The sequence below is a fragment of the Pezoporus occidentalis genome, unplaced genomic scaffold (genome assembly GCF_034315485.1).
Source record: "Pezoporus occidentalis ecotype Australia unplaced genomic scaffold, CSIRO_AGI_Poc_V1 ctg7, whole genome shotgun sequence".
NCBI lineage: Eukaryota > Metazoa > Chordata > Aves > Psittaciformes > Psittacidae > Pezoporus > Pezoporus occidentalis.
Genome location: NW_026916052.1, coordinates 413,611 through 440,837, shown reverse-complemented (window position 1 = coordinate 440,837; position 27,227 = coordinate 413,611). Strand labels below are relative to the sequence as shown.

The 27,227-nt window shown below is 41.9% G+C and overlaps 1 long non-coding RNA gene across 1 annotated transcript in view; it reads left to right on the top strand.

The window, feature by feature from the left end:
* The first annotated feature begins 806 nt into the window (after positions 1-806).
* LOC134175592 (uncharacterized) overlaps positions 807-27,227 on the top strand; it is a 63,176-nt gene continuing 36,755 nt past the window's right edge. The window contains exon 1 of the long non-coding RNA XR_009969060.1: positions 807-912. This is a non-coding gene — a long non-coding RNA (uncharacterized LOC134175592). The remainder of the gene's footprint in view (positions 913-27,227) is intronic.

The window sequence follows — 27,227 nt, the reverse complement described above, 5'->3', positions numbered from 1 at the left end:
TACGAGCTTTAACTGTGGAGTAGGTCTATGGTCCCTGAAATAGACTGGTGTTTACCTCCTGTGCTTCCAATCCAGCCAAACCATGGGAGAGCACACCTGCATAACACTGCACAATTCTTCAGCTGCCAGAAATGTAATGTTTGTTTGTTTTAGTATTGCTATTCAGTGTAAGTATGAATGCATTCAAATAGCTTTCTCTGCAGCGCAAATTTCTTTTTCAGTCAGTGGGAAGTAATCCAGCAACAGCAGGGCCCAGATGAGGGGAAGGTGCTGCGAAGTAGTAATCAGTTAGTCTAATTGAAACAAGGTTGGGCTTAATGGCTTTTGGATTTGTGGGTGGTGGGTAGGGTTGGCACAGCTGATGATCATGTTGTTCAGGGTGTGCCGTGTTCAGTTTGCGAGTCAAGGCATACGTGCCAGTCTTGCTGGGCTGTGACTTGGGGTTCTTGTATCTCATGAGGCCTAGGGACTGTGGACCTCAAGAAGTCCCTGGGTTTTCTGTGCTTTACTGAAGCTGGTGGAATTTTCTGAGTTGCAGGAGTTTCATCCTTCCATGTATCCCAGGGGAAGGTGTGAGGGCAGCTGAGCAGCTCCCTCAGTGTTCTGCTGAGGGCTTTCTGTGGCTTGTTTTTTCCTGCTGTTTGCTTTAGGCTCTCAAAGCCTAAATTCAATCCTCTGAGTATAAAAGTTCTTAAGGGGGTCTGTGTGTTTGTGTGGACGCCCACAGTCATGTGTTTATTCATGCACACAAAGCTGTGTGTCAGTATGTGTAAATGTATACCGTGTCCATGGCTTTTTTAATCACTAGGGGTTCTGTTACAACACCGTAAGAGATGAAAAGTGCTGCGCTTGCTTGTGGAGCATCAAGCAATATCCTCTTTTCCTGAGCTGGACATCTCATCAAAGGATAAGGTAATTTATTCATTTATTCTGCCTTTCTAAGTGTGAATTATTTCTTCTGATATGAAATTACAGAACTGTTTTGCCTCTTTAAAACTGCTATAAACTCAGATGTTAAGAAGGTATAATTTCTAGAGAGAAAGGTAGGACAGGGAATGGAAGACTGAAAGAAGCATTAGCAATTGCTGGTTCACTTATGGTGCACAGGGAGATGGCGTGCTCCAGCTGAAGTGACAGCGCTTGTATCCTCTTGTACGAGGATACAAGAGGATGAGGCTGATGCCTGCATCCACACATGCTCCATGTTGAACTGTGCTGGCTTCAGCTGATGCCTGCAGAGAACCAACGGCAGAGTCTGTGTGTGAGCACAATGGTAAAACACACATCAAAGCTCTGGTTTCTGCTCATCTCACCTTCCCTCGTTCAGGGCCTCGTGCTAGGGGCAGATGTACAAGTCCTGGCAAAAAACACTGTTGTAGACTAAGCCTTTAAATCATGTGAGCTTCTGCGAGGTGGGATTGGCAACCATCCAGCCGTTTTGGGGTCATGTGAATGTGTTTGTACTTTGTGTAGGAGAATGAATCTCAGTGGGATTGCTTAGGTGTTGTTGCAATGCAAATATTGAATTGTAATTCTGCTAACAAGCACAGATTTAGAGCTCAACAGTGCTCCGATCTTCAGCATGTACATCACACAGCAGTTATAGCACTACCAAGCTTTCTGTGGAGAGAGGAGGAGGAAATGAATATTCAGCAATTGTTTTAGTTAAACTGATTCTACTGTGGACTCTGTTCTTTCTCTCTAGCTTATTCTTTGAAATGCAAATGTTTAAAAAGTGGAGAAATCAAGAGATGTCAGTCTACCTTCATGGTACGAGGGACTTAAAAACCCCTACATTTTTAAGCATCTGGTTTGTTTTAGATTTTTTTCCTGTGGAAACACTGACAATATTTGTGGGGGAAGGGTGTACAAAAGCCATCCTAAACTAGATTTGTGCTCACTGTCTCATCTGTTCCTGTGTTCATATGATTCACCTGGCCTTGCTTTTTAGTATACTGCAGTGAATAACCTTGCTCTATCAGAGGAGATGCTCAACTGTTAGCAGTTTCTCGGTTTCAAAAATGACTTGTGGTCACTTCTAGGAAGGCATGCATGATGGTTTTAGTTCTTTTTCTGATGAATATAAACCTTTATTGTACCTAAAAGGGAAAGAAGTGGATGTCTGAAAAGGGTCATTAGCTGACATCTTTTGTTTGACTTGGATGTCATAATCCCAGGGTGCTAAGAAGAAATAGACTTGGAGAAAGCTTGGTCATTTGTCTCCTTTCTGATTAGTTTATCCTTATCAGTGAGGTTTATGCATGACATCTGTTCTTATCTATAAACTTACACTAAAGAAGGTGAAGTCTATTTTCTTGTCATCCCAGAGATGCCAGGAGATATCCATTAATCAATATTACAACTGATTAATCAACTTGCAGTTATGTATTATACAAAAGTACTCTAGTTTGTCACAATCTGTCTTCCTGAAAGACAAAAAAGTGTCCAGGAGTTATCTTTTGTGATGTATGGAAAAATAAATTCCAAAATGGTGGTTAAAAGGGTCCATTTTGTCATTGTTTGTACTAGCATTGACTTGAGTATTGTGATAGAGAATAAAGATGCATTAGTCATTAGTAATGTCTTGAGACCCTCTCTCTTGAGAAGAGATTCTCTGTCTGGGGGAAGAATGGCCATACTGAATGTGTGTGTGTGTAGGTTGTGTTTGTGTCCTGGGTTCAGCAGTAGCAGTCATTTTTCTCCTTCCTAGTAGCTGGTGCAGTGCTGTGTTTTCTGACTTTTGGCCTGGGAACAGAGCTGATAACACCGACGTTTTTAGTTGCTGTTCAGTAGTGTTTCCTCTGACCAAGGACTTTGTGAGCTTCTTGCTCTGCCAGGGAGGAGGGGAAGTTGAGAGGAAGCAGAGACAGGACACCAGACCCAAACTGGCCAAAGGGGTATTCCATACCACAGCACGCCATGCCCAGTATGTAAACTGGGGGCAGTTACCCAGAAGGGCTAGGTCACTGCTCGGGTCGGGCTGGGTATTGGTCGGCAGGTGGTGAGCAGTTGTATTCTCTTCCCTTGTTACTTAACCCTTATCATTATTGTTATTGGTGGTAGCAGCAGTGATTTGTGTTATACCTTAGTTACTGGACTGTTCTTATCTCAACCCATGGGAGTTACATTCTTTCGATTCTCCTCCCCGTCCCTCCGGGAGCAGGGGCAAGGAAGGGGGGTAGTGAGCGAGCGGCTATGTTGCTGACTGGACTTAAACCACGACAGTTTGTAAGATTTGCTGCTGGTTATAGGCACTGGGGAGTAGGTTACCTTTCTGACTGAGGCCAGCCTGATGTAAAGCAAAATGTTCCTTAAAAACAAGTGTTTCACAGTAGCTTCTGAGTATGATAACGTTGGTACTGGTAAACAAATACATAGGTTGTTCCATAGTCTGCTGTCAGTGAAAAGGGGAGAGCAGGAGTGTGAGAACAGGTGTGTGTTTTCAGGCATTGTGTCTGGCATCACTGCCATATCCTCTGAAGTGCTGTAGATCCAAGGGAATGTCATGAAGCTTATTTTTCCCCAGTTGCTAACACCATTCTTCAAACAAGACAGCCAAACTTCATTGCAGGATACAAAGCCAGTGGGCTTTAAGTCTTTTCCCCAGAAATGTATTAGTGAGAGGGAAGAAAGTAAGTTAGGGAATAAACCCTAAAAGACATGGCTGGAGTGTCCATCCATCTGCTGGGTGTGCAGGCACACAGTTGGGACAAAGTACTGAGGTGGTTTAGCTGCAAGCCTTAGCTGCAGCCATTCATCTGCTGATCCACTAAAAGGCCATTTCTGCTTCTGCATTTAGCAGAGCCTGTATCTGTGTCTTGCTCCCCAGAAGCAGGAGACTGACGGCTTTGCTCCTGCCTGTCCTGTGGTGGCTTCCCTCCCACCACTTCCACTGGACAGAAAGGTTTTTCTGAAACCTCACAAAAACATTATGGGGTTTCCTTTCCTCTGTGTGTGTTGTATTCCTGGCTTGTCCTCTTTCCCCTCCTTAATAGCAAGGTCTGTTTAGATGTAAGCATGGCCTAGGTATCACACCACAGAAATCAAGCCAAGAGCCACCTCCAGTACTTGTTGGTAAAAGCCAGCGCAACTGGTGAGCTGACAACGATAGCAGGATCCTTGTCCTGTCGTTAAAACTGTGATTAAGGATTTTGGTCCAAGTCTCTTTGGGCAATTAAGCAGAAGTTTGCTTCATTCAGTCTGTCATCCAGGACCTGTGGGCACACACAGGCAGCCGATTTATGCTATGTGCCAATTAGCAAGCTGAAGTTTATCCTGTTAGAGATGCAGCCCACCACCAGAGGAACACTGCGCTTCTCCAGATCTATTTGACAGTTATACAGAAGGAAACCAGGGTACTGAGTTCATCTGCCTCTGGGTTCATCAGCCATCCATCACTTGTCTTAAATTGTTTAAGAGATTATTGTATGTTTTATTGTCCACACTGCCTTTAGTGACCTGAACTTCTTAAAGGAAAATAATGATAGAAACTGCTGTTGGGAAATAGGCATGAAGACCACTATCTCTGCATAAAAGCAAAGATGTGTGGGACTAAAGTTTAAGCTAGGAGTACATGGCTGCAGTCGCTTTTCCATAGATTATAGGTTCTTGCAGCTACAGCTGCTGCTCTCCTGCCTGTGGCTGCTGGGATGACTGCATGTGCTAAATCTGAGGTTTGCAGCAGGGAGGACCACCTCTTGGCCTTCAGAGCCAGCTACTGCAAGCATCAGTTTTGTACCTAGGCATAGGGAAATTTGAGAGGTGGCTGATCTTTTAATTAACCTACCCATCTAGGTGACTGGAGGTTTGAGGCAAGGTGTTAGTTTTGAATATTGTTTTGCTACACTAGGCGTAGGCCGTATGATGCCTTGCCCTACACCCAGTATCTATCAGTGTCTGGGGCAGGTGGGGGCCCTCCTTGCATGAAAAAAGGCTATCATTCTTTGCACAGCAACAACCCTCAAACAAAGAGATTTTCACTGAAAAGTAATTTCTGCCTTGACACACACAGAGCGGGTGGAAGCGTTTTTCCCTAGGGAGCCGAGAGTGTTGAGCACATTTTGAGCACAACAGGGCTGCATTCTGACAAGATTTAAATGCTGTTCCATACTGTAGCACTGTGACTATACTAAAGTAGCTGCTACAGAGCTGTACTTAGTGCCCGATTATGTAAGGTGTAACTTAACGTTTCAAGCCATTATGAAGTTCCCACAGTACTTCTAACCTCTCAAAAATACATAATTGCTCCAAAAATCTTCAAGAGCTAATGTTCTGGGGTTTGTGGTGTGGTGGTTTCTTTTTGGTTGTTGGTTTTTGTTGTTTGGTTTGTGGTTTTTACTGCTGGTTTCAGGGTTGGTTTTTTTCAGCCAGCTGTAGAATGACTGCAACTAATGGAGTTAGTCTTAATGGGAGTTAGCCTCCTGTGAATTTCTATTCCTGTTACAGAAGAGAGAGAGCCCAAAGTTTCTCTTTAGTACTTTGCAATGCCATTAGTTTCAGGACTCAAGAAAAGCACCTGCAGCTGGTGACTTCCCATGTAAATGTGTTAAATTCCTCTGGATGTTTGGACAGTGCTCTGACTTCTAAAATTCTGTATCAAAACCAAAACTATAGAGGGGTTCAAGTAGTCTTTAATAACATTGGAACAAAATTGTTCCCTCTTTTTGTGGAAGTTTCCAAGATATTTCCTTTTTAGTCTGTTTTTTGGAATGAAAACGTGCTTTGAAGTCCAAGGGTTTTCTCAGGGAGAGATAAGCTCCTTTTTCAATTGGTTCCTCTTGGAGCTTTGTAATCAAATCCCTCTTGTCACAGATGCAAAATTGGTAGAGATAAATTCATCATTTCGTGGCCTTCTGATTCCTAAGGGAAATCTCTGTCCCCTTCAGCTGCTTTCCCGAACTTATTAATATTAAAGCTTTTTGTCAGTAGTGTCTTAGACATTAGGTCTCTAGCTTGCTGACCATTTTTCTGTGCAGTGGCCAGAGCAGCAGCACTGGGGGAGGTGAAGCCATATAATGTACTGAGCTGGTTTTAGGCTGCAGCTGTGGACTCTGCTCTCTGTTTGCTCTCTGGAAAGCTTTTTGAAGGTTTGTAAAGGCCAGGTTGTGAGCTGTAAGCACAAACATACTTGGAGAACAAACAGAGGGTCTGGAAAGCAATGTTCTTGAAAACTGATTCATTGTATTTCTAATGCCCATCACATCCCAAGTAGTAGTGTTCCGTCATGACTTTCACTTCTTAGCACCTATTAAAGAGAATCCCTGGGTTAATCCTTCAGAGCTAATGAGCAGAATGATGGTAGTCATAGAAACTGCTGCTTAAATATTGGTGTTTTGCATGAACTGCAGAGTGTGTCTAATTACACAAGTGATGGAAATCTGTTTCAGCACTATATGAAGCACGGCCATTTTATTAACTCTGAGTAAGTCTGTAGCTCAAAAATGGTGAAAATACATCTGCTCCTTAGCTGGGCTTGTTGGTAGTGAAATTAAGGGGAATTTCACACAGTGCTTGCCATCTATTGGTAAAGGGTCTCTTGAATAAGATTTATTCAAGGACAAAAAATTGAGGTGGCCATAAGAATAGGTGCCTTATGTATACCCATTGTATCATAAACAGGGTCTGTTAAACAGGTCCTGAATTCAATACATGGTGTTTAAAATTGCTTTTTCCAGCGAGGGGTCACATCTGTTGCTCTGAGAGCTGTAGGTCTGTTGGTCATGTATCCCTGTACCTTCAGGCTGGGAGAAGGAGCTTATTTTCATCACATCTGCTATATTATGCAAATATTAGAGGATGCTACTGAGGGTAAACAAACATGGTGATTGAGCAAGTTTAATGAGCCCTTTGCCTACAAGGACTTAAGACTTGGGGCTCTTGCAAAGTTTGTCTATTTCAAACTCTCCGGCATAGCTCAGTACAGCTAACAGCCTACTAAGTGAAGTTTTATATCAGTATTCCCACCAACAAACTGGAAAGAGCCCAGTGTGGCTGAAGTGGCCCAGGGGCCTATAGTGTGGGATGTACAGAGACAGGCTGAGGGAAAGGGGCTAGTTCAACCTGGATAAGATGGTGTATTGAAGAGGAGATGAAGGGGGCAGAACAAAAGGACAAGAAGCAGTTCTGCTTCTGCTCTCAGGGAGCAAAACAAAAGGACAAGAAACAATTGTCACAAAGTGCCTAAGGGAGAATTATGGTTGGAGGTAACCACTTGTATTGGGATGAACTTCTGAAGCACTGGAAGAAGTCCTCAGAGGGCTCTCAGTCCCTGGGACCCTTCAAAACTTAACTAAACCAAGCCCTGCACTACCTGGTTTCAAAGCTTTGCTTTGAATATGAGATGACTACAGATCTCCAAGGGACTAGTATCTATTTTTCTGTAAAAATAGGGTGGGGAACAAGGAAGTTACTTCAGGTCACGCAACAAACTTGTGTCCAAGTCAGGAAAAGAGAACATGCACCCCCTAATTTCAAACCATTATTGTTCTGAGTAGCCTGTATTGATTTTCTGGCGCAACAATATTTCCCTGATGAGCCTTACTTCAGAGTATTCATGATCTAATTTAACAAACAGCTTTTTGTTCTCCATTGTAAAAATAAATAAAAGGATGGGAAAGAATATTTAAGCTTTGCTGCTTCAAGAATATCTTGAAGAAATGATGTTTTTTACGCCCTGTACTTTTCCCTATGGCTTTTGTTGCGGAACTGCATCTGTGTTGAGTAGGGGCCTCCTTTATACTTGAAGAGGGTCTTCTTTTCCTCCCAAGACATTGTCCTTCAGAAATAGTAATGGCTAAGGTGCATCTGCATTCCTGGAAATTATATTTCAAAACAGGAATAGTAAGTATACTCAGGATAATGTTTTTTGGCATGATCCGTATTTCGGTTAGCTCTAATGATGGCATGGAAGTTTTCATTAGCAGACAGGAAGTCTTTCCTCTTTATGTAGTTTATGAGGTGGTTGGTGTTATCTCAACTGTTGTTGCTGAATTTTAGAGTTAATGGGATCTTCTAGCTCTCAATGTAAATTGCACCAAACTGTTGAGCATTTGTGTGGGTTGATTTTTTTCTGTATTAAAATATTTCACAAAATCCAGCTCCATGAATCTGGGTTAGTAATTATGAATATTATTAAAATTTATGAAGACATCTGGTAATAAAGCTGCAACATCTCAAAGTCTTGGACTGGGGGGGGATGGGAGAACTCAACAAAACACCACCTGTATTGATTTTATTAATAATTTTTATTATCAGCTTCCTGCAGGTGTTTTTCATAAACCATATTTGCTGAATTCCTCCCTTCACCTATAATACAAAATGTGTTTACCACTGCCCAAGCCCTTTTAGCTGGCATAATGATTCTTACCCAGCCATCTGTGCTGATCAGCCTCAGGAAATTTAACACAGTTTTCTTTCTCCACCTTGGCAGAGCACTGCAGCGTACCCTAGAATAAAGTGAAAACAAATGTCCCCAGTGAGGGAAAAAAAACAGAACAATGTTGCTGTCTTATCTGCAAAGTCTACCTGGAGCATAATGCCAGAATCGCATCCATTGAAAGATAAAATGTATTAGTGGTCCAGCTCCACTGATGAAGGACAAGCAAGGAATTCAGGTACAGAATTTAATTCCTTGAATCCTCATCTTCTCTTAAATGTTTTTATAAAGATAAGGATGCAGAAAGGAACAAAACAGCCAAAATATTTCAAGCCCTAACTCTAGTAACTTGTGTATTTATTGATGTACAACTGACAAGAGAGGTAAATTTTGAACTGCACTTTAGTAGTTGTAGGAAATAACCTGAAACTTAGTAATGTATACCTTGCCTCTTTAAGATAAGATTTCCTAATGCTGGAAGGAAGAGCATGTTTTTTCCCCAGCCTTATTATTATATGCCTTTCATCATCCCATATGTGACAACCTACCAATGGAATAATCCCCAATTACAATACACAGGATATCAGACAGGAGGAATCTATTTTAATAGTTTTTCTCCCTTCAGAAGATTAATTATGCATAACATCTGGAACATAGTATTTAGTATCTGCCCTTAGTATTGACTTGCCTAATGATGTACCAGTAGTCCTGCAACTTCCTAGACAGTCAGAGAGTGCCCAGTGACATTTAGCAGTCTGTACTGGGGATTAATCTAAACAATAGGCACATTTTAGAAGAAATCAGGAAACCCAAATTATAAGCCTTGAGCTAACTTCTGCTGAGGATCGTCTCCCTGTCTAGCTAGGGAATACTTACGATTATTGCAATATGCTTGTAAAAAAAAGGTAGTTGTAAGTAGCGCTGCCTGTATTATTTTAAAAAGGAAAGAAAAAACCCTTCTTTTCTCCCAGCTCAACAATGAGGACAGACCTTTTCTGCAACAAATCAGAAGTGCACAAAGAGATCTTGGTGTTCCTTTTGTATCTTAGCTTGATTGCAAGATTTACCCAGGACTATAGGTCTTTGTTGTATTTACAGAGTCTGCTTTTCGAAAACTCATTAAGAACAACCTGGTAAAGGTTAGGCAGCTGACATTTCAGGAGGCAGCAAATAACACAAGTTGATAATGTCAAGAAGCTGGTGCAAACAGTCTTTTGATGACTACAGGTGGGTCCCAGATAAATGCTGCAATAACTAGCAACTTCAATATAAAATATGTTTGGGGTAGCAGTATTATTTCCTGTTTGCTTGAGAGACTTGCCAGAATGTCAGACAGGGATGGTGGTATTTTACATATGACATTTTTCTCCCTAGCTCTTTTCATGGGTTGGAAATATCTTCTTTGAGGACAGCCTGTCTTCCCTTTCTTCCTTTGTCTGTGAGCAGGAGCTGCTTGCAGAATACAGTCAAGGTCTTTAGGCTCCTAACCTCCACTCACTGTGAAAAGAAGGTGCAATGCTATCCAAAATACACCATCTCTTTGAACGCTTGTCCTACAGTGCATAGCAGAGCAGCCAGAGTGTATGGTTAAGCATGGTCAACACCACTACAAAAGGTGGCTTGATAAGAGAGCCCTGATAAGGATCCAGTGCTTTGAAAGTCTGACAGCCATCATTTTCCTAAGCTATGCTGTTGGATTCTGTGTTCACTATGTAGCTTTGGTCTTGAAAAGTGGTACCTGAAAACTTGCAGCCTTTGATGTAACTGAACCCAAATATTTGGGGATAATTCTGTTGGTGAGTAGCAAATTTCTGTCTGCTTACTCACTGCATCCAAACGCATTTCCTAGAAGCTGCTGGAGATGAGGTAGGACAGGAGGCTTAGTCAAACACTGTAAGTGATGAATGAAAGGTATACACTCAAAAGGTTATCTTGCCATAGTGGGTCAGTACACCCCCTCAGGGCCCAGTATGAGTGCATTCTGCGTGCCTGTAGCATATGCTGCATCTTCACGGGGCATCCATCATGGGCTGTCTTTGGTTACACATTCCAGAGATCTGCATACACTGAGTTCTGATGGCAAATGTCCTGTTAGTTTCCATTGGAAAAGGCCCTGTTACTTTCATATCCCAGGGATACTGATTTTTCTCAAAGTTGCAATTGATACTGTCCTTTCTGACTAATGCTTTGCTTTTGCCTTGTAGTAAAAAGTTGCTATCAAGTTTTGAAGGTTATGACTCAGTAACTGGCGCCACTGGTTTTTGCAATTGACTTCAAGTGCAGTAGATGATAGAGATCACTTTTCGTTATGTATGTTGGTGTTTGCAATTGCAATTGCAAAGCTTGACAGTTGCTGTGTTCAAATCACTTTGGCCAAATGCACTTCCATGACAGAGACAAGTTGCTGTGCTTGCATTTGTAGACCAGCTTTGTCATTAGCTCACTGTCTTGAAGTGCTTGTCTGCGTATGTGCCTTCCAGAAATGTGGAAACTGCATCTTTCTGTCTTAAAGAAACAACATACAAATTTCTTTTTAATTTACTTACAAGCAATGTTCTCTCTGAAAGGTACATACCTATGTAGCTACCATGTAAATGCTGTTATGTGATTCTCAGTGAGTTGTGTGAAACCCTAACAAGATAGCTTCACAGCAAGCTGGCAAGCTAAGCAGGAAGGTCCAGATCAGGAGTTCTTTGTCCTAGTGGACCCATAAGTCATTAAACAATATGCCAAAAGGGCTTTTTTCCAGACTTGTCCATTTTCCATTCTTGGTATGTGGGCAGCCCCTTCCTTCTAGGCATAAGATGGCATAAATTCACATTCTACAATCAGTGCTTCATTTAAATCTTGACAGCACTGGCTCTTTGAGAGTTGTTAATGTTGCTATGACAAAACCACAACACTTGAACCAATATTGGCTCATCTGTGTTTTGTGGGATTCCTCTTGTTTTAACCAGCATGTGCAAACATCTGTTTAAGAGTATATAAAAGAAAACGGTTAAAGCAAACATGAAGTTGCTTTCTTGGTAGGTGTTGTACACTCTGCAGGCTGTGCCTCAAGCTTTGCTGGCTTGCACAGTTTGTCACCTGGAGCAGGCCTCCCCTCTTGGCCAGCCTTTGATGTTAGACTCTGGTCTAGTGAGCTCCTAACAACGTGTTTTCCCCATTTTTGCCCACTGGTGGATATCTTGTGATTTACTTTATGTTTCGGGGGGTGGTGCTCAGCCCAGGTACTCTGCCCATCTGGGCCAAGAAACTGAAGAACTGAGTTTCTCTACTTTCATGGAGTCTACTGTTCCGTGGCCTTCCCTTAACTGAGGGGTTAGGTTAGGCACTTTCAGTTTTTAATTGCAGAACTGCATTGTTGAATAACCATTTAAATCATGGATACTGGCCTAATTTAGCCTTCCTGGTGATTTTGAAAACTCCTTTTGCCTTGGCATTACGTGGTTTTAGGTGCATAGGCAATGTGTATCAAGGTATTTAGCATATTCATGTTAGTTTCTATTTGCTGAAGTTCAAGAACTTTTTCCCAGTGAGAGTCTGCCATGGAAGAATGATGCTACTGCTTTTGAATGTTCCTGCTCATATAATCAGATACTCTGTTGGTCTTGAAAAGAACCTTTTTTTGCTTATTATGGGCATTGAAGACAAGCTGTGGTGGTGACTCATTTAGCACAAGAGCTGAAATATGGAATAGTAATGAGTTAAATAGAGTCAAAAAAATCATCTAATTTCTGTGACAGGGCAAAGGGTTTTTTTTTTTGTTTCCTTGCTTGGTTTTGCTGTCCTGAGTGCCTAGGGTGCTCAAAAATCTTGTCTTTGTACCATTGTTATCTCCTCTGCGGTTGAAGACAGGTTGTTGGCTAGCCCTCTAAATATGATGCTCTGCAATTCTTCAGCAAAGCCCACTCCGATCGCTTCTCTTGAAGGTCAGTTTGTTTGTTTGGCCTCTCTGGATTCAAGGCACTCTGAGGCCCTTGGTGCTGTGCCGCTTTTTGCAGGACACTTGCAGTGCTCTGATGGCTGAAATCATGTGGTAGCCAGAGACATGAGAATTTTGACCCTGATAGGTGGTGAGAAAGGTGGTAACTATATATGATCTGGCCCTGTATAGGTATATCATGGACTATGATATGTTTAAAGCTGTTCAGTTTGTTTTCACTAAACAGTACTGACCCTGTGGGGAGAAACCAATCCTGTTACTCTTGCTATCTGTATTTTTCTTTCGAAGTTACGTGACTGGGTTGCATCCCAGAACAAGCTTTAATACCCCTCTGGAAGCACAGCTCTGTGCTCAGAAAGATAAGAATATCTGTAGAATATCTATCGACAGTCCTTGCTTCCTGCACAGCCAAAGCCTAAGCATACAAGAGCTTCCATCACCCTTTGCTGGACACAGCTGGCTACACTCTGCTGCCCTGAGTTTGGCAGGGCACACAGCTAAATGTCTAGGAGTTAAACTTCTTTATAAACTATGTGTCCATCTTGTTATACTTTCTTGCCTTGTCTTAGTCTATGGGCCTGGTGCTGTACAGATCTCAGCTGGCCTGAAGCCTGTGTCCATCTTGGGAAGCACCTGACATAGCAATGAGATTGCTCTTCAGCAGTTAGAAAAGAGAGTGAGGGAAGGTGCATGTGTCCCATCAGGCAGGAGTATCAGGGACAGCAGGACCTAGAGCTGGAGCGGTATGTGGCAGCTCATGCACAACACTGTCTCCTGTTACCAGCATGGGAGAGGATGGGTGATGTGGTCCAGTGCTGACTTCTCTGTAGTGAAATGCTCGAGTTGTACTACGCTAGCAGAAGTGACAATCATTCAGTGTATGCTTGGTTATGGCACCTCAGGACATACTGCTGGGTAATAGCTGAGCTTGTGCTCTGGCATGCTCCCTCCCACATCCTTCTGAGGCTTTCTCCATCTCCTGGTGTTGACAGAGACAGCTGGCCTCCCTTCTTCCCAGGAGGAGGTAACCTTATGCACAGGTTCCCTGCTAATGTGACTATCTCCTGCTGCACAGGTATTCCTTTTCTAGTCATGGTAGTTAATGTCTGAGCTTTCCATTTAGAGTCTCCTCCAGTCCTTGTTATTATAAGTCTCTGATCTGCAGTTTGATGCCTTTATTTCCATGGGATGTGGGGGAGGTGATGCTTGTTCCTTTTCTTTTTTTCTTTTTTGTTGTTGTAAGTAATGTTTCAAGAACCAGATCTGATTCCTTGGCTTATGACTCAGTTAAGGGGGCAGGAACCTAGATGTACTTGTTGCTACCTTTATATCCAGGTAACAAATACACTTTTTATACTACATAATGACTCTCCTTTATGTTTACTGTAACCAGTTTGAATTTATGCTTGATTAAAAAGTTCACCAGTTCTGGAACTATTTGTACTTCCAAGTCCTTAACCATCCTGCAGGACACCTTCAAGGTCCTTTACAATGCCCCTGTTCAAAGAGAACTGTTGCTTGGTGGCAATTTTGTTCTGAAATGATGCTGGCATCCCCAGTGGCCTGGGAACTGCTGGCTGCCCAAAGGACACAAGTGGCGTGGGAGCTGGCTGCCCTGGGACATGTGGTGGCTCATGGACAGGGAAAAGGCTGCACTGCTTTGCATGAGGAGGTTTGGCAGGATGAACACAAGGGCCAGAGACCATTTTAGCTCTACTGGATCAGTAGTTTCCAAAAGAAAACTATCCCCTTCTATCAGCTTGAGTAGTACTGTAGCTCTGTCAAGTAACATTTTGAATGAGGATGAGGGAATCCTAGCTGTGCTCAAACATTTCTTAAAATTTGATGGTAGGACTTTTTTTCTTCAATGTGAGGAAATGAAAAAATAGCTCTCTTACAGTTTCTCTTTATATAAAATTCGTGACCTCCCCCTTGCTCATACACAGTGTTTGATGTTTTGGAGTCTTCTGGGACAAAATAACTTGCTCATACATGGTGTTTGATGTTTTGGAGTCTTCTGGGACAAAATAACTGCAAAAGATTAAGTAAATAAATAAAGTTCTAAAGTAAATGTAGGAGCCAAAATATTAAATGATCCAATTCTGGATCTGGCATGAACAACTTGGGACAATTGACATCCATCTTTTCAGAGCAGCTCTTGCTGGTTTCCTCCACTTCAATCCACCCTTACCTGCCTTGTAGGAGAGGCACATGACACAAACATGAAGTGATTTGGTTCAATCAATCACATTGTCTAGTTCAGCATCAAGCTGAAAAAACAACCTATTAATTCTACAAACCTGGGATTTCATAACCTGCCAAATCCACACTATGCAATGTAAGCCACCGTTCTCTATTGTAATCACTTAGGAGAGTCCTGGGGGAAGGTATAACCACAACTGAGCGCTGTTGTTTGTGCTCAGAGAAGTGCACAGTGTGACTCAGAAGTCACATCTGCCTCCAAAGTCAAGGATGCTGAAATGCTCCTGGTAATGGATCAGTGTGTCAGTAGCTGATGCAGGGCTGCATCAGGAGCTCTTCAGAGAACAGCATCACAAGGTACTTGTTAAGCAGTGATTTCTGGCTGCTGACAGATGCCTGTGTATTCTAACCTTCAGCTCTCAAAAAACCTGTGTCTCTTGTCTTTAATCATCTGGGGCATATTTGGGATAGCAGTGAAATGGGATTAAATAGTAGTGCTCGTTTCTCTATAGCATAGTTGACAGCGCAAAATTGAACTCTGTCCACGCAGGTTGCGTAGTAAATCCACTGTTATTTACTCTTAATGTGAGGTGCCTGTGGAGCTCAGTGAGGGGCAAAGCTGGCTCTCTTTCCTATCTTGACCTCCTCACTCTGTCCGTCAAGAAAAATGCAGTGCTTGTAGGGGGATGAACTGAGAGCCTACTACCCATCTGTAATTCTCTCACTATCTGTTACCAGCATATGTGTCAAGGAGTCCCTAAATCCTGATGACCTACTCTGTTCTCTTTTGGCTCAGCATCCTCCTAGTAGCTCTCTTTCTGCTTCCAATCTAACTTTCTTTCTCCGGGAACTCCATAACTGCATCTTCTTAGAACCTTTTCTGAACCTTGTCCAACTCACTTTGGGCTCCATAGTATCCTGAACATTTTATTGGTTCAATACCAGAAAAGACTTAGGTTTGACAGTTCCCTATTTCATTCCCAAGCACATGAGAAATCTCAACTCGGGGTTCTTCTCTGCCTGTCTTTCTTTTTGCAGAAGATGCTATATCACTGGTGTGTTGTGGGAGATGACATGCACTGCACACTAAAGTCTGATTCTCTGATGATAGAAAAGCACTCTGATCATGTAAAGTTCTTGGGTGTCAAGAGGCTTGTGCTTTCTGCAAAAAAAACAAACTAGCTCCAGCTGAAGCAAAACTTCAACTAAACTGCTTCAATCAATTATTGAGCATTGGTTTAGGCCCATTTGGATCACTTGGGGTCTATTTGGTTGAGTGACATCCTCCCAGAAGTTTTTCTTTCCAATTTCAGCATTTACATTTTAGGTGCACATCAGACTTTGTATAGTTGTGCTCCTACTGGTTCTTCAAGTACTAAGACAAAAGTCTTTTGACTGGAAGCATTTAAAGGGGCTGATGGCCTTGAAGGAAAGGGATAGATGTAAAGAGTGTAACAGGCTGAAAAGGGACAGAAGGCAGAGATTTGGAGGCAGGTACTGCCATTTGGGAACAGGATGTTTGAGCTATAAAAAATAGAGAGAGTTGAAGCCAACCCAGTCAATATTGTTCTCAACTCTTGAGTAATCAGTGGGCCTAGATGAAACTTTGTGCAGGGGCAAACTGTGATGTGAATGTTCTCTTGGAGATGCAGAAAGTCTTCACTTGGACAGCATTTTTGGATGGGATGTAAAACATGCAAAGAATGGGAATGGCTGGCCTACATGGCCCTCTCCTGACTTTTCCTAACTTCTTGCCTTAAAGCGTTGCAGAGATTTCATCCTGGGAAAAAATAGTGTCGTGCAGCTCTGCCCTTTCTGATCAAGGGCAAAGCACTGCTCTGGGTGCTTCTTTAAGGGTAAGAAGCTGAGATAGCAGCAGCTGATTTGCTCCTTTATTCATTCCTGACGGCTTGGCAATTACCGGCTCTGATGCCTCTTGGATATGTATGCTATCACTCTTAAATAGTTAGGACTTACCCACTGATATTCACCATTGGATTGTTTTGGCTACCAAAGAGCTGAACCGTGGTTGTTTCATTGCCCTCTTGAAAGAGCAGAACTGTAAAATTCCATGGGTTGCTTTGCAGCCTTCTGTTCTCAGCAGGGGTTGATGGAGCACAGCATCTCTGTTCTCCTGGGGCAGACAACCCTTTTCACGTCTTATCCAGCTGATTGGTGTCTGCCAAGTGGTGAGAGGAATGCTGGGTCTGTGCAGTTTAATTTTAATGGCATGTTTTGAGGAGAAAAACTGTTCAAACAGTCCTCCAGGGCTGAATAACGCCCAATTGGTTAAGGCTTCTGGCACATGTCTTATGTCTGAGTGAATAAATCATTGTGAAATATCAGCCCTGATATTAATTAAAGATTTCTTCTGTTCAATGGAGAAAACTCACATATTTTCAGAGAGGAGGGAGAGAAGTCATGTTTAGAGGGTATCCAGCTGCTGAGAGAGAGTGGAGGAAGTGAACACAGGTTTGGAGTGGGACTGCAAGCATTGTACAAGATACACTGCTGTAGGAAACGAAGGACTGTTCTGTGTTACATGCACCATAACTTCTTCATTGGGTTAAGTAGCTTTGACTATTTAACACGGATCCATAAATACCTCAATTAATAGAGGAATTGAGAGAACATGAATGTATTTAATGTGAAGAAGCTAAAATAACTAGCAATTAAAACTGGGTACACAGTGTCTTGAATTTCAGTGAAACAGAAATTCGCTACACAGACACACAGTACCTCACCATCTTTCCTGGTGAGCTGCTGTATGTCTCTGTAGTGGTTGTCAGTCGGGGTTGCTAAGGAACATTGGTTATCTACATTTCTACCTTTGACATTTGCTTTTATCCTCACACTTCATATGGAGCATTTTCCCTCTGTATTGATGTTGACCTTTTTTGCCTCTCATTAGCAAAAGCAACAACTGTGCTACATTTACCAACTGTAAGTCTGTTGCTTCAGTGCTTGGGAACTAAAATACAGAAAACATTTAGTCCTGCTGACACTTAATTACATGGCCATTATGCACAGTAATATAGTGGAGAAAAGTGGTTTCAGAGGGAAAGGACCTCTGTTTTTCTTGCTAGCAGTTGTAGTGTGGGCACTTTGAAGTAAAAGTATTCCAAGGGCAGATAAAATAATGTAATCAAGTTACTGAAATCACAGAAATCAGTTTCCAGAAGAGACGTCAAGGGATCTGCTGCCTGCTTTGAGATGCCATTAGTTTTACCTGTAAAACGTGACAGATGTCCATCACTTTTACAGCAATAGTGGTGGGTTTTAAGAAGAAATTCAACTAACTGCCTGCCTTTCCCAGGTGGACAGAGAGTATGATTTAGTGATTGCTTTCTCTCTTGATAAAAATCCCTTTTTATGTTTGGAGATGACTGTTTTTTTACCCTCTTGCTTTTCCTCTGGACATAAACCAGATCCAGCTCTTTAATCCTTTCCTAACGAATGATATTTCTGAACCTTTGATAATTTCTGTTGCTCCACTCCACACTCTTCAATTTCTACCCACTTTTCATTCAGTGCAATTTCTACAAGACTGGACTCATTATTGTCTGTGCTTATCCAGTGCTGAGTAGAGGTTTAACCACCTCCCTCATCTTGTAAATGATTTTTTTTCCTCTCATGTACCTAAAAAGAATCTACCTTCATGATTTTTGAATCATCATCATCATTTTTGTGGATGCACTTTTAACTGGTATTTATGTGCCTGGGATAGCCCCTGTGCCCATTCATTGCAACACTGCAGCCCAAAGGAGCCCTCCGCTTCCATGTGAGTACAGTTCATCCTCTTTCCTACCCACTCCAGTGTGGTATTCTGCACGTCTCAAAATTAGTTCTAGTTTGTTGACTTGAGATTGATTTTGATAAGTAGGAGAAACACTCTGAGTTTTAATCCTACCCTTAAAAAGGGTAAAGCTTTGGTCTGCCCTCTTTAGAAGCTTATTTGTTAGTCCATCACTCAAGTCAGAGGCATATAGTAGTTTTAATAGATTGCATTTGGCTTTTCTCCTGTCACAGTTAAGGTGACTAATGCATAATTTTACAGGACCTTCTTTTTTTTTTATTACATTAATTTATTATAACTTGATGGGAAGAGCAAGCATCATAACCACTGCTGTGGGACCTTTCCTGTCCTCTGTAGTTCAAGACTGTTCACAGTGTGTTAGCTGTCTTTATAGTAACTCCTGGTGAATGCTATCCACCACCTCAGATAATCGGAGGAGGGAAAACAGGCCAGATGGAGGAAGAAGATGTTAAATAATTCATGGATATTTGGCCACTATTCTTTGTTCTTGTGAAGACTGAAGCAAAGAGAATATAAATTCAGCCATTTCTGGACATAATTCCTCTTTTTTTCAACCTTGAAATGTTATTGAATTTATTTCAGCTGTCTTTTGTTATGTAATACTGCCAGCTCCTCTTGTGCCTTGTAATGATTTGTCTCCATATACCTGTGCCTGTGTAAATGTTTTAGAGCTGTCATTAATATGTCTTGTATTTTATATTTTCTGCTTAATTCTATTTAACTTAAAATCCCGTTTAAAGAATTCCTTGTTAGATGGAGTGTGTGGTTTTACTTTCCTCTTTATTGGTTGTTGTTGTATCAGCTTTCTGAGGGTCAATAAAGAGCAGAACAACCAACTTGGCTCCTCGCTTTCTGTGAAGTTTGCCAATTGGCATTTACTTCCACTTAAGCAGCTTTTCCAATGCAGTTTACCACAGATCTATCCTATTAGGCACAGTTAAACCCAGAGCAGTTGCCTTTCAGGGAACTTGCTGTCACTTGCATCAGATAGCTTCTAATTTTTGGAAAGGACTTGGCAGTCTTCAAACTGTCAACCTGTGCTCTCTGCTTCCTCCTTCCACTCACCAGCCATGGCAATAGTCCTTTACAGAAAACCTCAACACAGGAATAGATGCCGAAATTTCCCTTGCCTCAGCAGACAGTATTCTTCTCTGAATTAGTATAAACAAAACAAAGTGTCAAAACCTGGAAGAATATTCTTGACTAAAGCTGGCTGAAGAACAGAACTTGTTCTGATACAGCCCCAAGACAAAAAAATTACTAATTCATTAAAGGTGCTTCTTCCTTGAACAGTTGCAGACAACTGCCCTTTAGAATGAACATATAGAGTAGCACAAGAAAATGCCAGCCTTATTCAGCAGTAAGGTCTTCTGCCTCTTATTAGTCACCCAGGAATGCTTTAAAGCCCTCAAAAGAGACTTCAGATTACCTGTTCTTCATGAGGTTGGAGCTGGACAAAGTCCTGGATGTTCTTCAGCAGAGCTGAGAGCTGAACCAGTTCTGATCTGAGGACTTTCTTGATCCTAACTCTGCCTTAAGAAGCCTGGTGGCTTTGGCATAGCTTTTTTTGGTCCTGAATTGCTCACAAATGTAATGTTCCCATGCCAGGATCCAGGCACTTTAGATCTCTGCTGGTAAGTCAGTCTCAGCTCTGAAGGATGGGAACCTGCAGGATGCATAGACTTTGAGGGGCAATGAAGCACCAACTGTATGAACAGAGGTCAAAGTTAGTATTTAGAGCTGCTGCTTTGCCATGAAAAATAGATCAAGCCACTTGAGCTGTCAAAATGTATTTTGGAAATATATAATCAGTGCTAACCTGCCTCCTCCTGGAATTGGTTCTGCTCACTGTAGAGTACTTTTCAGGAACTGTGTTTCTGTGGTTTGCAATGTTTGATACTGTTTAAAGGACTCCTGGGAAACCTCTTTTCTCATAGACAGTAAGGAAAACCTGAAAGAGTATATCAAAGTGGGACAGTAGCATCTGTTTCAAGGAATATGGTTGGAACACAGCTCATGTATAGCATTTAATTCCCTTAAAACTGTTATGTCTGTCTTGCTTAGCAGAAATCATAATTCATAGTGTGTCTTCAAGTTCAAACCATGCTTTCCAAGATGAATGGGGGAGAGATGGATTTATGGCTTAAAATCCAAATCCCATTGATATTCATGGGAAATTTCATTGACTTCAAAAGGGGCAGGGTTTGGTATGCAGCTGAAAGTAAAACATTTGCTAGTAATGTGCTCTGAATATTCCTGTGTCCATCTGAGATGTACTGAGGCAGTCAGATGCCCACTGAGAATTTATGAGGTACCCTTCAGGGTGGAGGAAAAGAACTACAGTTCTGCTGCGCACTTCATCTGATGCTTGGCGCACAGCACAGGATTTTCTGTATCACTGGGCTCTGGAGAGAGAAGTAGACTCTTCTTGGCATAATTCCTTGTCCTAGATTGGTCTAAGGGGGACTTGGTTCTATTATGTCAGTGTCAGTCTTCACACCCTCTTCTCCCAGCTGTTTAGTTACTGTCACAGAGGTGGTCAGGATTGCAGTTGCTGTGCACCTCTGCTACCTCTGGCACTTGGGTTGTAGGTGTACTTGCCCTTTACTAACTGCATGTTTACAGCTGTCTGCTTGATCCCCACCTCAGGCAGACCCTGAATGTAACTGGCTACCAGCCTTAGGTTAGCTGGATTTTTTAAAAAGGGCATTTGTAAGATATCTTTCACTGAAGCTGTTTTCCTGGTAGGTTAGAACATGTCCTTCAATGACATAAGAACTCTTTTCTGCACAAGACAAGTAGTTCTTACAGGTTGTAACCATATGGCATGTTTTATCCCTACCCCACCAAGTCTCCTTGTACTTTACACTTAAAGCAAGTTTACTGTAAATAAACAAACAACTTTCTGAGGCTTTCTTGCCTCAGAAAGTGGAAGTTTCTGGGAAGCTGAATAAACCAATGAGAAACTGAAATCGCAGCAGGATGGAAACAGATTTAGTTTAAACGCCAGGAGCTGCTGTATCTGATGGAAGCTGAATGCTAAGTGAATCATCGTGACTCAGTAAATAGGATAATGGTCTCCCCCTCTGGGATTTCTATTCCTGCCTGAGGAAACAGAAGTCTTACTAAGCCTGCAGATGAGTGAAACCCAGCCTGCTCAAGCCTGCCCTGCAGGAGAGCTGTACCTAAACCTGCACCTGCTGCCATGTGCAGTAAGTCTAATCTGATCTAATACCATCACGGTTTGATCTGGATGTGTCAAACATACTGCACGTCTGTCCCCCATACAGCGTTCTTTGTCTTATATGTAGGAGTCTGAAGTCCCTGCTCTTGTAGTAGCAGGAACACCACGTGTTATGTGCATGATGGTAAGGATCCTGTGGGCTTGAGGTTCCCTTAGCACAAACAAACTTGGTTACTCCTGTTGAAACCAGCTGTGCTGCAGAAACCAGCAGCCTGTACAACCTGTGCTGCAGAAACCAGCTTCTGTACAACCTTGGGTTGTATTTTTTTTAAGGCATGTAGAATCGTGGATTCAGAAGAGAGGGAGAGAGGAGTTGGCAAGATTGGGAGAATAGCTTAAGAGACTGAGTAATGGTGTGAGCACTCATGCAATGGGGAGAAGCCCAAAAGCTATTTCAGACAGCCAAAGCTGCAGAAAAATCTCACAACACACACAGTGCTGCAGACAAAAGAGCAGGGGATGTTCACCTGGAGCAGTGCTGGCAAGTCTGCACAGACTGATAGTGCTGCTCCAGCTCTCTTGTCAGCTCAGAAAGCTGAGGCTACTCGGGAGAAAACCTGATCTGTGTAGCCCCATGTCTGGTGTGCAGTCCTGCTCTGTTTGTTGTAGGAAGATGAAGCTCCATTTGGCCTGCAAAAGGAAAGTTATGTAGTTCTCTACATCTAAGTGTTCCTTATGCTTTGCTTTTCCTGGAGAGTCAGATCTGTAGATAAGGCAGCACCTGTGTGTGGTGAGATGCCTACCATCAATTGACTTGAAACCCCCCTCAAGTGGTGTTTGGTTTGTTGTTCTTGTTTCTCTTGCTATTTATTCTTTCGCTGCTGTTTCACAAAGCCCTGCTTGCTGCTCTCTGCCCTCTGGATGTCACTGTTGTTCTCATTTAGATTCCTCCTTCACAGACCTGGCTCATCTTGCCCTAAGTATGTGATTAAAAAAGCTTGTAAGAAGTTAGTTTCCCTTCTTCATTGGCCTCTCAGGACTTCTTGGCTGGAAAATGGGAAAAAGTATCTGTCCAGACCATATTGTGCAAATCCCTTTAAAGGGCAATTGCCCTCTGAGGATCAGCTAAAACATACCAAAGGCAAGTGCAGCACCATCTGCTTCAGTCAGAGCATCATTGGGTTGTCAGAACCGGAGTAATCTTGTGAATGCTTCCTCAGGGCTTCTCGCTCTGGGTCCTCTCTGCACACCTCCTCACTCCCCCCAGGTAAAGAGGTGATATTATGGGATAGAACAGTGGTTGCAATGACTCTGTGTGGATTTCATTTATTTACTTCTTTTGCCCCTTCCTCAGCAGTGTCTGAGTTGCACAAGGGTAGGATCACGTGTGGTCCAGGAGTTTGGCACTGCAGCTGTGGGCACTAGAAATATTGTGATGCAAGTCTATAAAGAGTGGGTAGGAAAAGAGGTCAAAATCCTGCTCCTCTGAGACAGTTCAGCTTGCCACAGCGGAGTCCTTCAAAGTTTGCATTTGTGCTGAAAAAGATAAGCCCCAAGGACAGGTATGATATTGCAGCTGGGGAGCCCAATTAAAGATCAGACAAAGTGGATGGAAGTGGTGATTGACACTTCTGTAGGGGCAGTAGAGAAAAACAAAGAGATTTATCATCTAGAAAACTGTGAGCAGTATAGGGGCAGAAGGTACATTTTGAATCTGTGATTCAAAGGCAAGACCTGTCAGGGAAGGTGCCTCATTTGATTCCTTTTTGCTTTTTCTCTTTGTAATGCACTTAACTGAAACACTTTCCTTGGCCAGATTTTCTGCACTGAAGGAGAAGGCTGTGTTTGGAGGAGCCTTAAGTTCAATTGCTTCTGTTATACTTGTGATTTGCTATTTTATCCACAGATTGTAGTAGTTTCTATCACATTTTTCTTACTGAAGCACACCAGAAGAGTCATCCAGCCCTGACTCTGGTCTTTGTACTTACAAATGGGAAAGCCATTTTGGGGAAGCAAGACAGTGAAAGGTTTTCAGAAAGCAGAAGGTTCTCCCAGGATGTGCATGTCCTCACCACTTCTTTTTGTTGTTGCTTTTAAGTGTATGAAGTGCAATGATGTGAAAGGAACCTACAAACAAGTGCTCTTGAGAGGGAGCAGTCCTTCACTTAATAGGAAATCTGGCTTTTTGCCTAGGCAGCTGGTTGGGTGGCAGCCTGCAAGGGATGTCAGCCGGCATCATGGGGCCTGAGGGGAAAGATGCCAAAGAACTGTCCCAAGCTCTGTAGGCTCCTGCCAGGGCAGATGTGTACAGTCTGGTAGCTCCACAGGGGCTGAGAAGAACACTTGTCATGATGCCATAAATAGCAGAAATCAGTAACTGTTTTTAACACGTGTCCCTCTGGATGGAAACATTCACTACCAGGTCCTGTACAACATGACTTCTTGTTTTTGAACTTTCAAGTACCTGGTAGAAGTAGTCTGCGGAACATGCGTTGCTTAACTTACCAGTGTAGAGCTGCCATGTGCCCATGGGCACAGGCTCAGTGTGGTAGCATGGAGGTAATGTTGTGTCCCTGGGTAGATCCTGTTGGTCTCTCCTGTTGTAGTCTTCCCAGCTGTTTCTCAGAATATGCTACTGGAATTCAGAGTACTAATACAGAAAAAATAGGTATTAATACAGAAAGGTACTCATACAGAAAAAACATAGTTGGGAAAGTATGTCAGCAAACTGGGGCTACATAATGGCCAGAATAATTTAGAGTAGACATCTATAAATAAATCCATTGCGTTCTTACATTGTCCCATGCACAGAGACTATTACCACTGTAAATAGCCTATGTGAGGTGGTGCTTGTTTGTCCTCCCTTGATTGTTTAATGTACCTGCAGTTTTCTCACATTTACAGTATTACTGCTGTTTGTATGAACTAACATTTCCATTGCTCTCTAGTGTATCCTTATGTTATGTTGCCTTTTTGCTTTACTAGGCTTTAACTGTCAGTATTCCTCAGATTATATTTCCAGTTTCCTCTGTGCTACCTCATTGTCCTCAACCTGTTGCCTCATTTTTCTAAATATATATATAAAACATTTTAATTTTATATTCTCCAAATCTTTGCTGTTCAAAGGAAGCATCAGCCTGTTAGTATTTCCCATCAGCTAACTACCCAATCAGTAAATGTATGAAATAATCTATGAGCCATGCTTGTTCCAGTGAGGTCCTTTTTCCCTAAGACCAACTGGTCTTTACTGTGTATTGTTCCTTTTTATTGGCGTCCTCCTCTTCTCCTGGTTTTGCTCTCTTGCTCGACTCAATGTGAGTGTGCCATGTACTTTTGTCCGGTCAGGGGGATATGCAAACAGATTATTTAAAGGCTCAAAATAAGAGGCAACAGAACAAGAACATATTGCAAGTAAAGGCAGTAGAGGTAATTCTTCTCCTTTGTGAATACATCTTCATTGTACACAGGGGCTGGGATCTTCCAGTTTCAGTGACTGCAGTTGCATGCAGAAACAATGATATATTACATGTAATGGTTCCATAAAGACTTTTCACTTTGTATCCAAATGAGTGCTAATTAAAAGTTTTCTGAGCCTGAAACTTGGCTCTTTCTTTTTGTGCAGCTTCTAACATAAATAGTTTCTGAATGGATTAGAAATTCTTTAAAGGTCAGGAAAAACCTCTTTTTCAAATGGCTATCTGGTGCTGATACGATTATTAATTAAACTGTATCATATTCTGGTCATTAGCCACAAGATCAATGATTTCCTCAGAGACAGTTGTTCTATTAAAAATACATCAGTAATAAATGACCTTCTCTGAGGTTCATGCTTTAAGATGTACGTAGCAGCTCTGAAAAGTACCATTTTAATAACTAATGTGAATTATTACAGTTCAAGCTTGAAACCAGGACTTTATCCTCATGTGAATACTGGGGCTGGGGTGTTGCCTGAGAGCTTGAGAGTGTACCTCAAGCCCTATATTTGGCTCCAAGATCACCACCTGCTCACAAGCAAATCCTTCTGTGACAAGGACCAATTGCCATTCTCCATTCCTGTGAATGCCCTCCTTGAAGTCCAAGTATAATTCAAGCAGGAAATGCAGATCCTACAGTCAAGTGGCCAGTCTGCATGACAGGTGAGGAAAACAATCCGTCCTGTACCCAAAAGGGCTGTACTCTTTATGTGCCTCTCCAAAAATAATAATGTGATGCTGAGGGTTTGACTAGAATCAAATGCCACTGTTTGCAGCATCATTTGGCATTGTTCTTACATCTTCTCTGAGCAATAAATTATTCTTGGCAGACTCAGCTCACCAAGGGGAAAAAAGGAAGCTATGTGGCTGAATGATGAATAGGTTTTAAAAGTGTTGACAACTTTGCCACTCTCCAGTTTCGCTCTGATAGGTAGCAAACTGTACAAACATTTGTAAATTCTTATTAGCTTAAAAAACTGGGGGATTTTTTTTTTTTGTGGATTAGTTTTCAGATATTTGATGGTTGCATAAAGGGTCCCAACATGGCAGGAGAGAAAACACTGGGATATACATAACTCCAATGAAGACATTCTTGAAATAACCATTCACTACTCATCAGTATAAGGTTATCTTCATCCTTTCACTCCTGGGACTTCATTACAGTGGAAAATGGACTTCTTTATAGTACTTGCATAAGAGAAATTCCGAACAAAAAATTATAATAATTTTATCTGTTGGTGCATATACAGAAAGGAGGGCAGTGAAGAGGATAATTTTATCCTGAGATATTTGATGTTTTTAATACTAATTTAGCATTTAGCATCAGCTCTTAGAACTGAAAATTAGTGACTAGCACACAGAAATGACAGAAAGCTACTTGTCAAGGATGTTGCTTTGCTAAGCTCAGTTTCATATACATAGAAAAGCAGGGAGAGATGCTTCATGGTTGTTCTATGATTAAGGTGCTTTCCTTAGCAGGAAAATGCCTACTTGATGAGGTTACTGGCTTAAGAGTGCAGGGCAGATCTGATATGTAACTTTCACAATATTGCAATCATTACATTTCATTGCTTTGCCTTGGTGCACTCAGCACTTTAAACCAAACTATACCTACAGAAAACACCTCGCATTTTATTTTTTTCCTGCAATCTGTAGTGAGACTGTGCCATACATTTCAGAAATGTGACTTTTCTAGAGGCATGACTGGCAGAAAGATGCTGTCTTGATCCATTTGTGCCTGTACCCATTTAATTCCTGTTCTAGTTGCTTGGGAAAGTGAAGCATACTCTATATGACTCCCAATCTCATTTTCTAACTAATAGTTTATTGGTCCCATGTGGGTGAATATGGAAAAGAAATGCAAATATTTGGCAGAACACTCACCTCTGCTGCATTACAATGCCCATGATGGATGGGAAAAGAGCAGATTGTGCGTTAAAATACTGAGTTATGTCTTTTACTGTGAAAAAAAAGTAAGAGTTTGAACTGAAATAATTATATTTGGTGAGCAGGAGACAAGAGCTCTTAGACAGTAGGCTTCTTATTTCTATATTCACCCACTAAAATGTAATCAGCAACAAAAGCTGCTTCTTAAAAAGGCACTCCAGTACAGTTGCTCCAGCATGAAATTTTGTCCATATACTCCAACAGTTACTGAAGAAGCAGTTGATTAGAGATAAACCTGAATAAAGCAAATCTTCACAGATGAGAGTTTATTTATTTATTGCTAA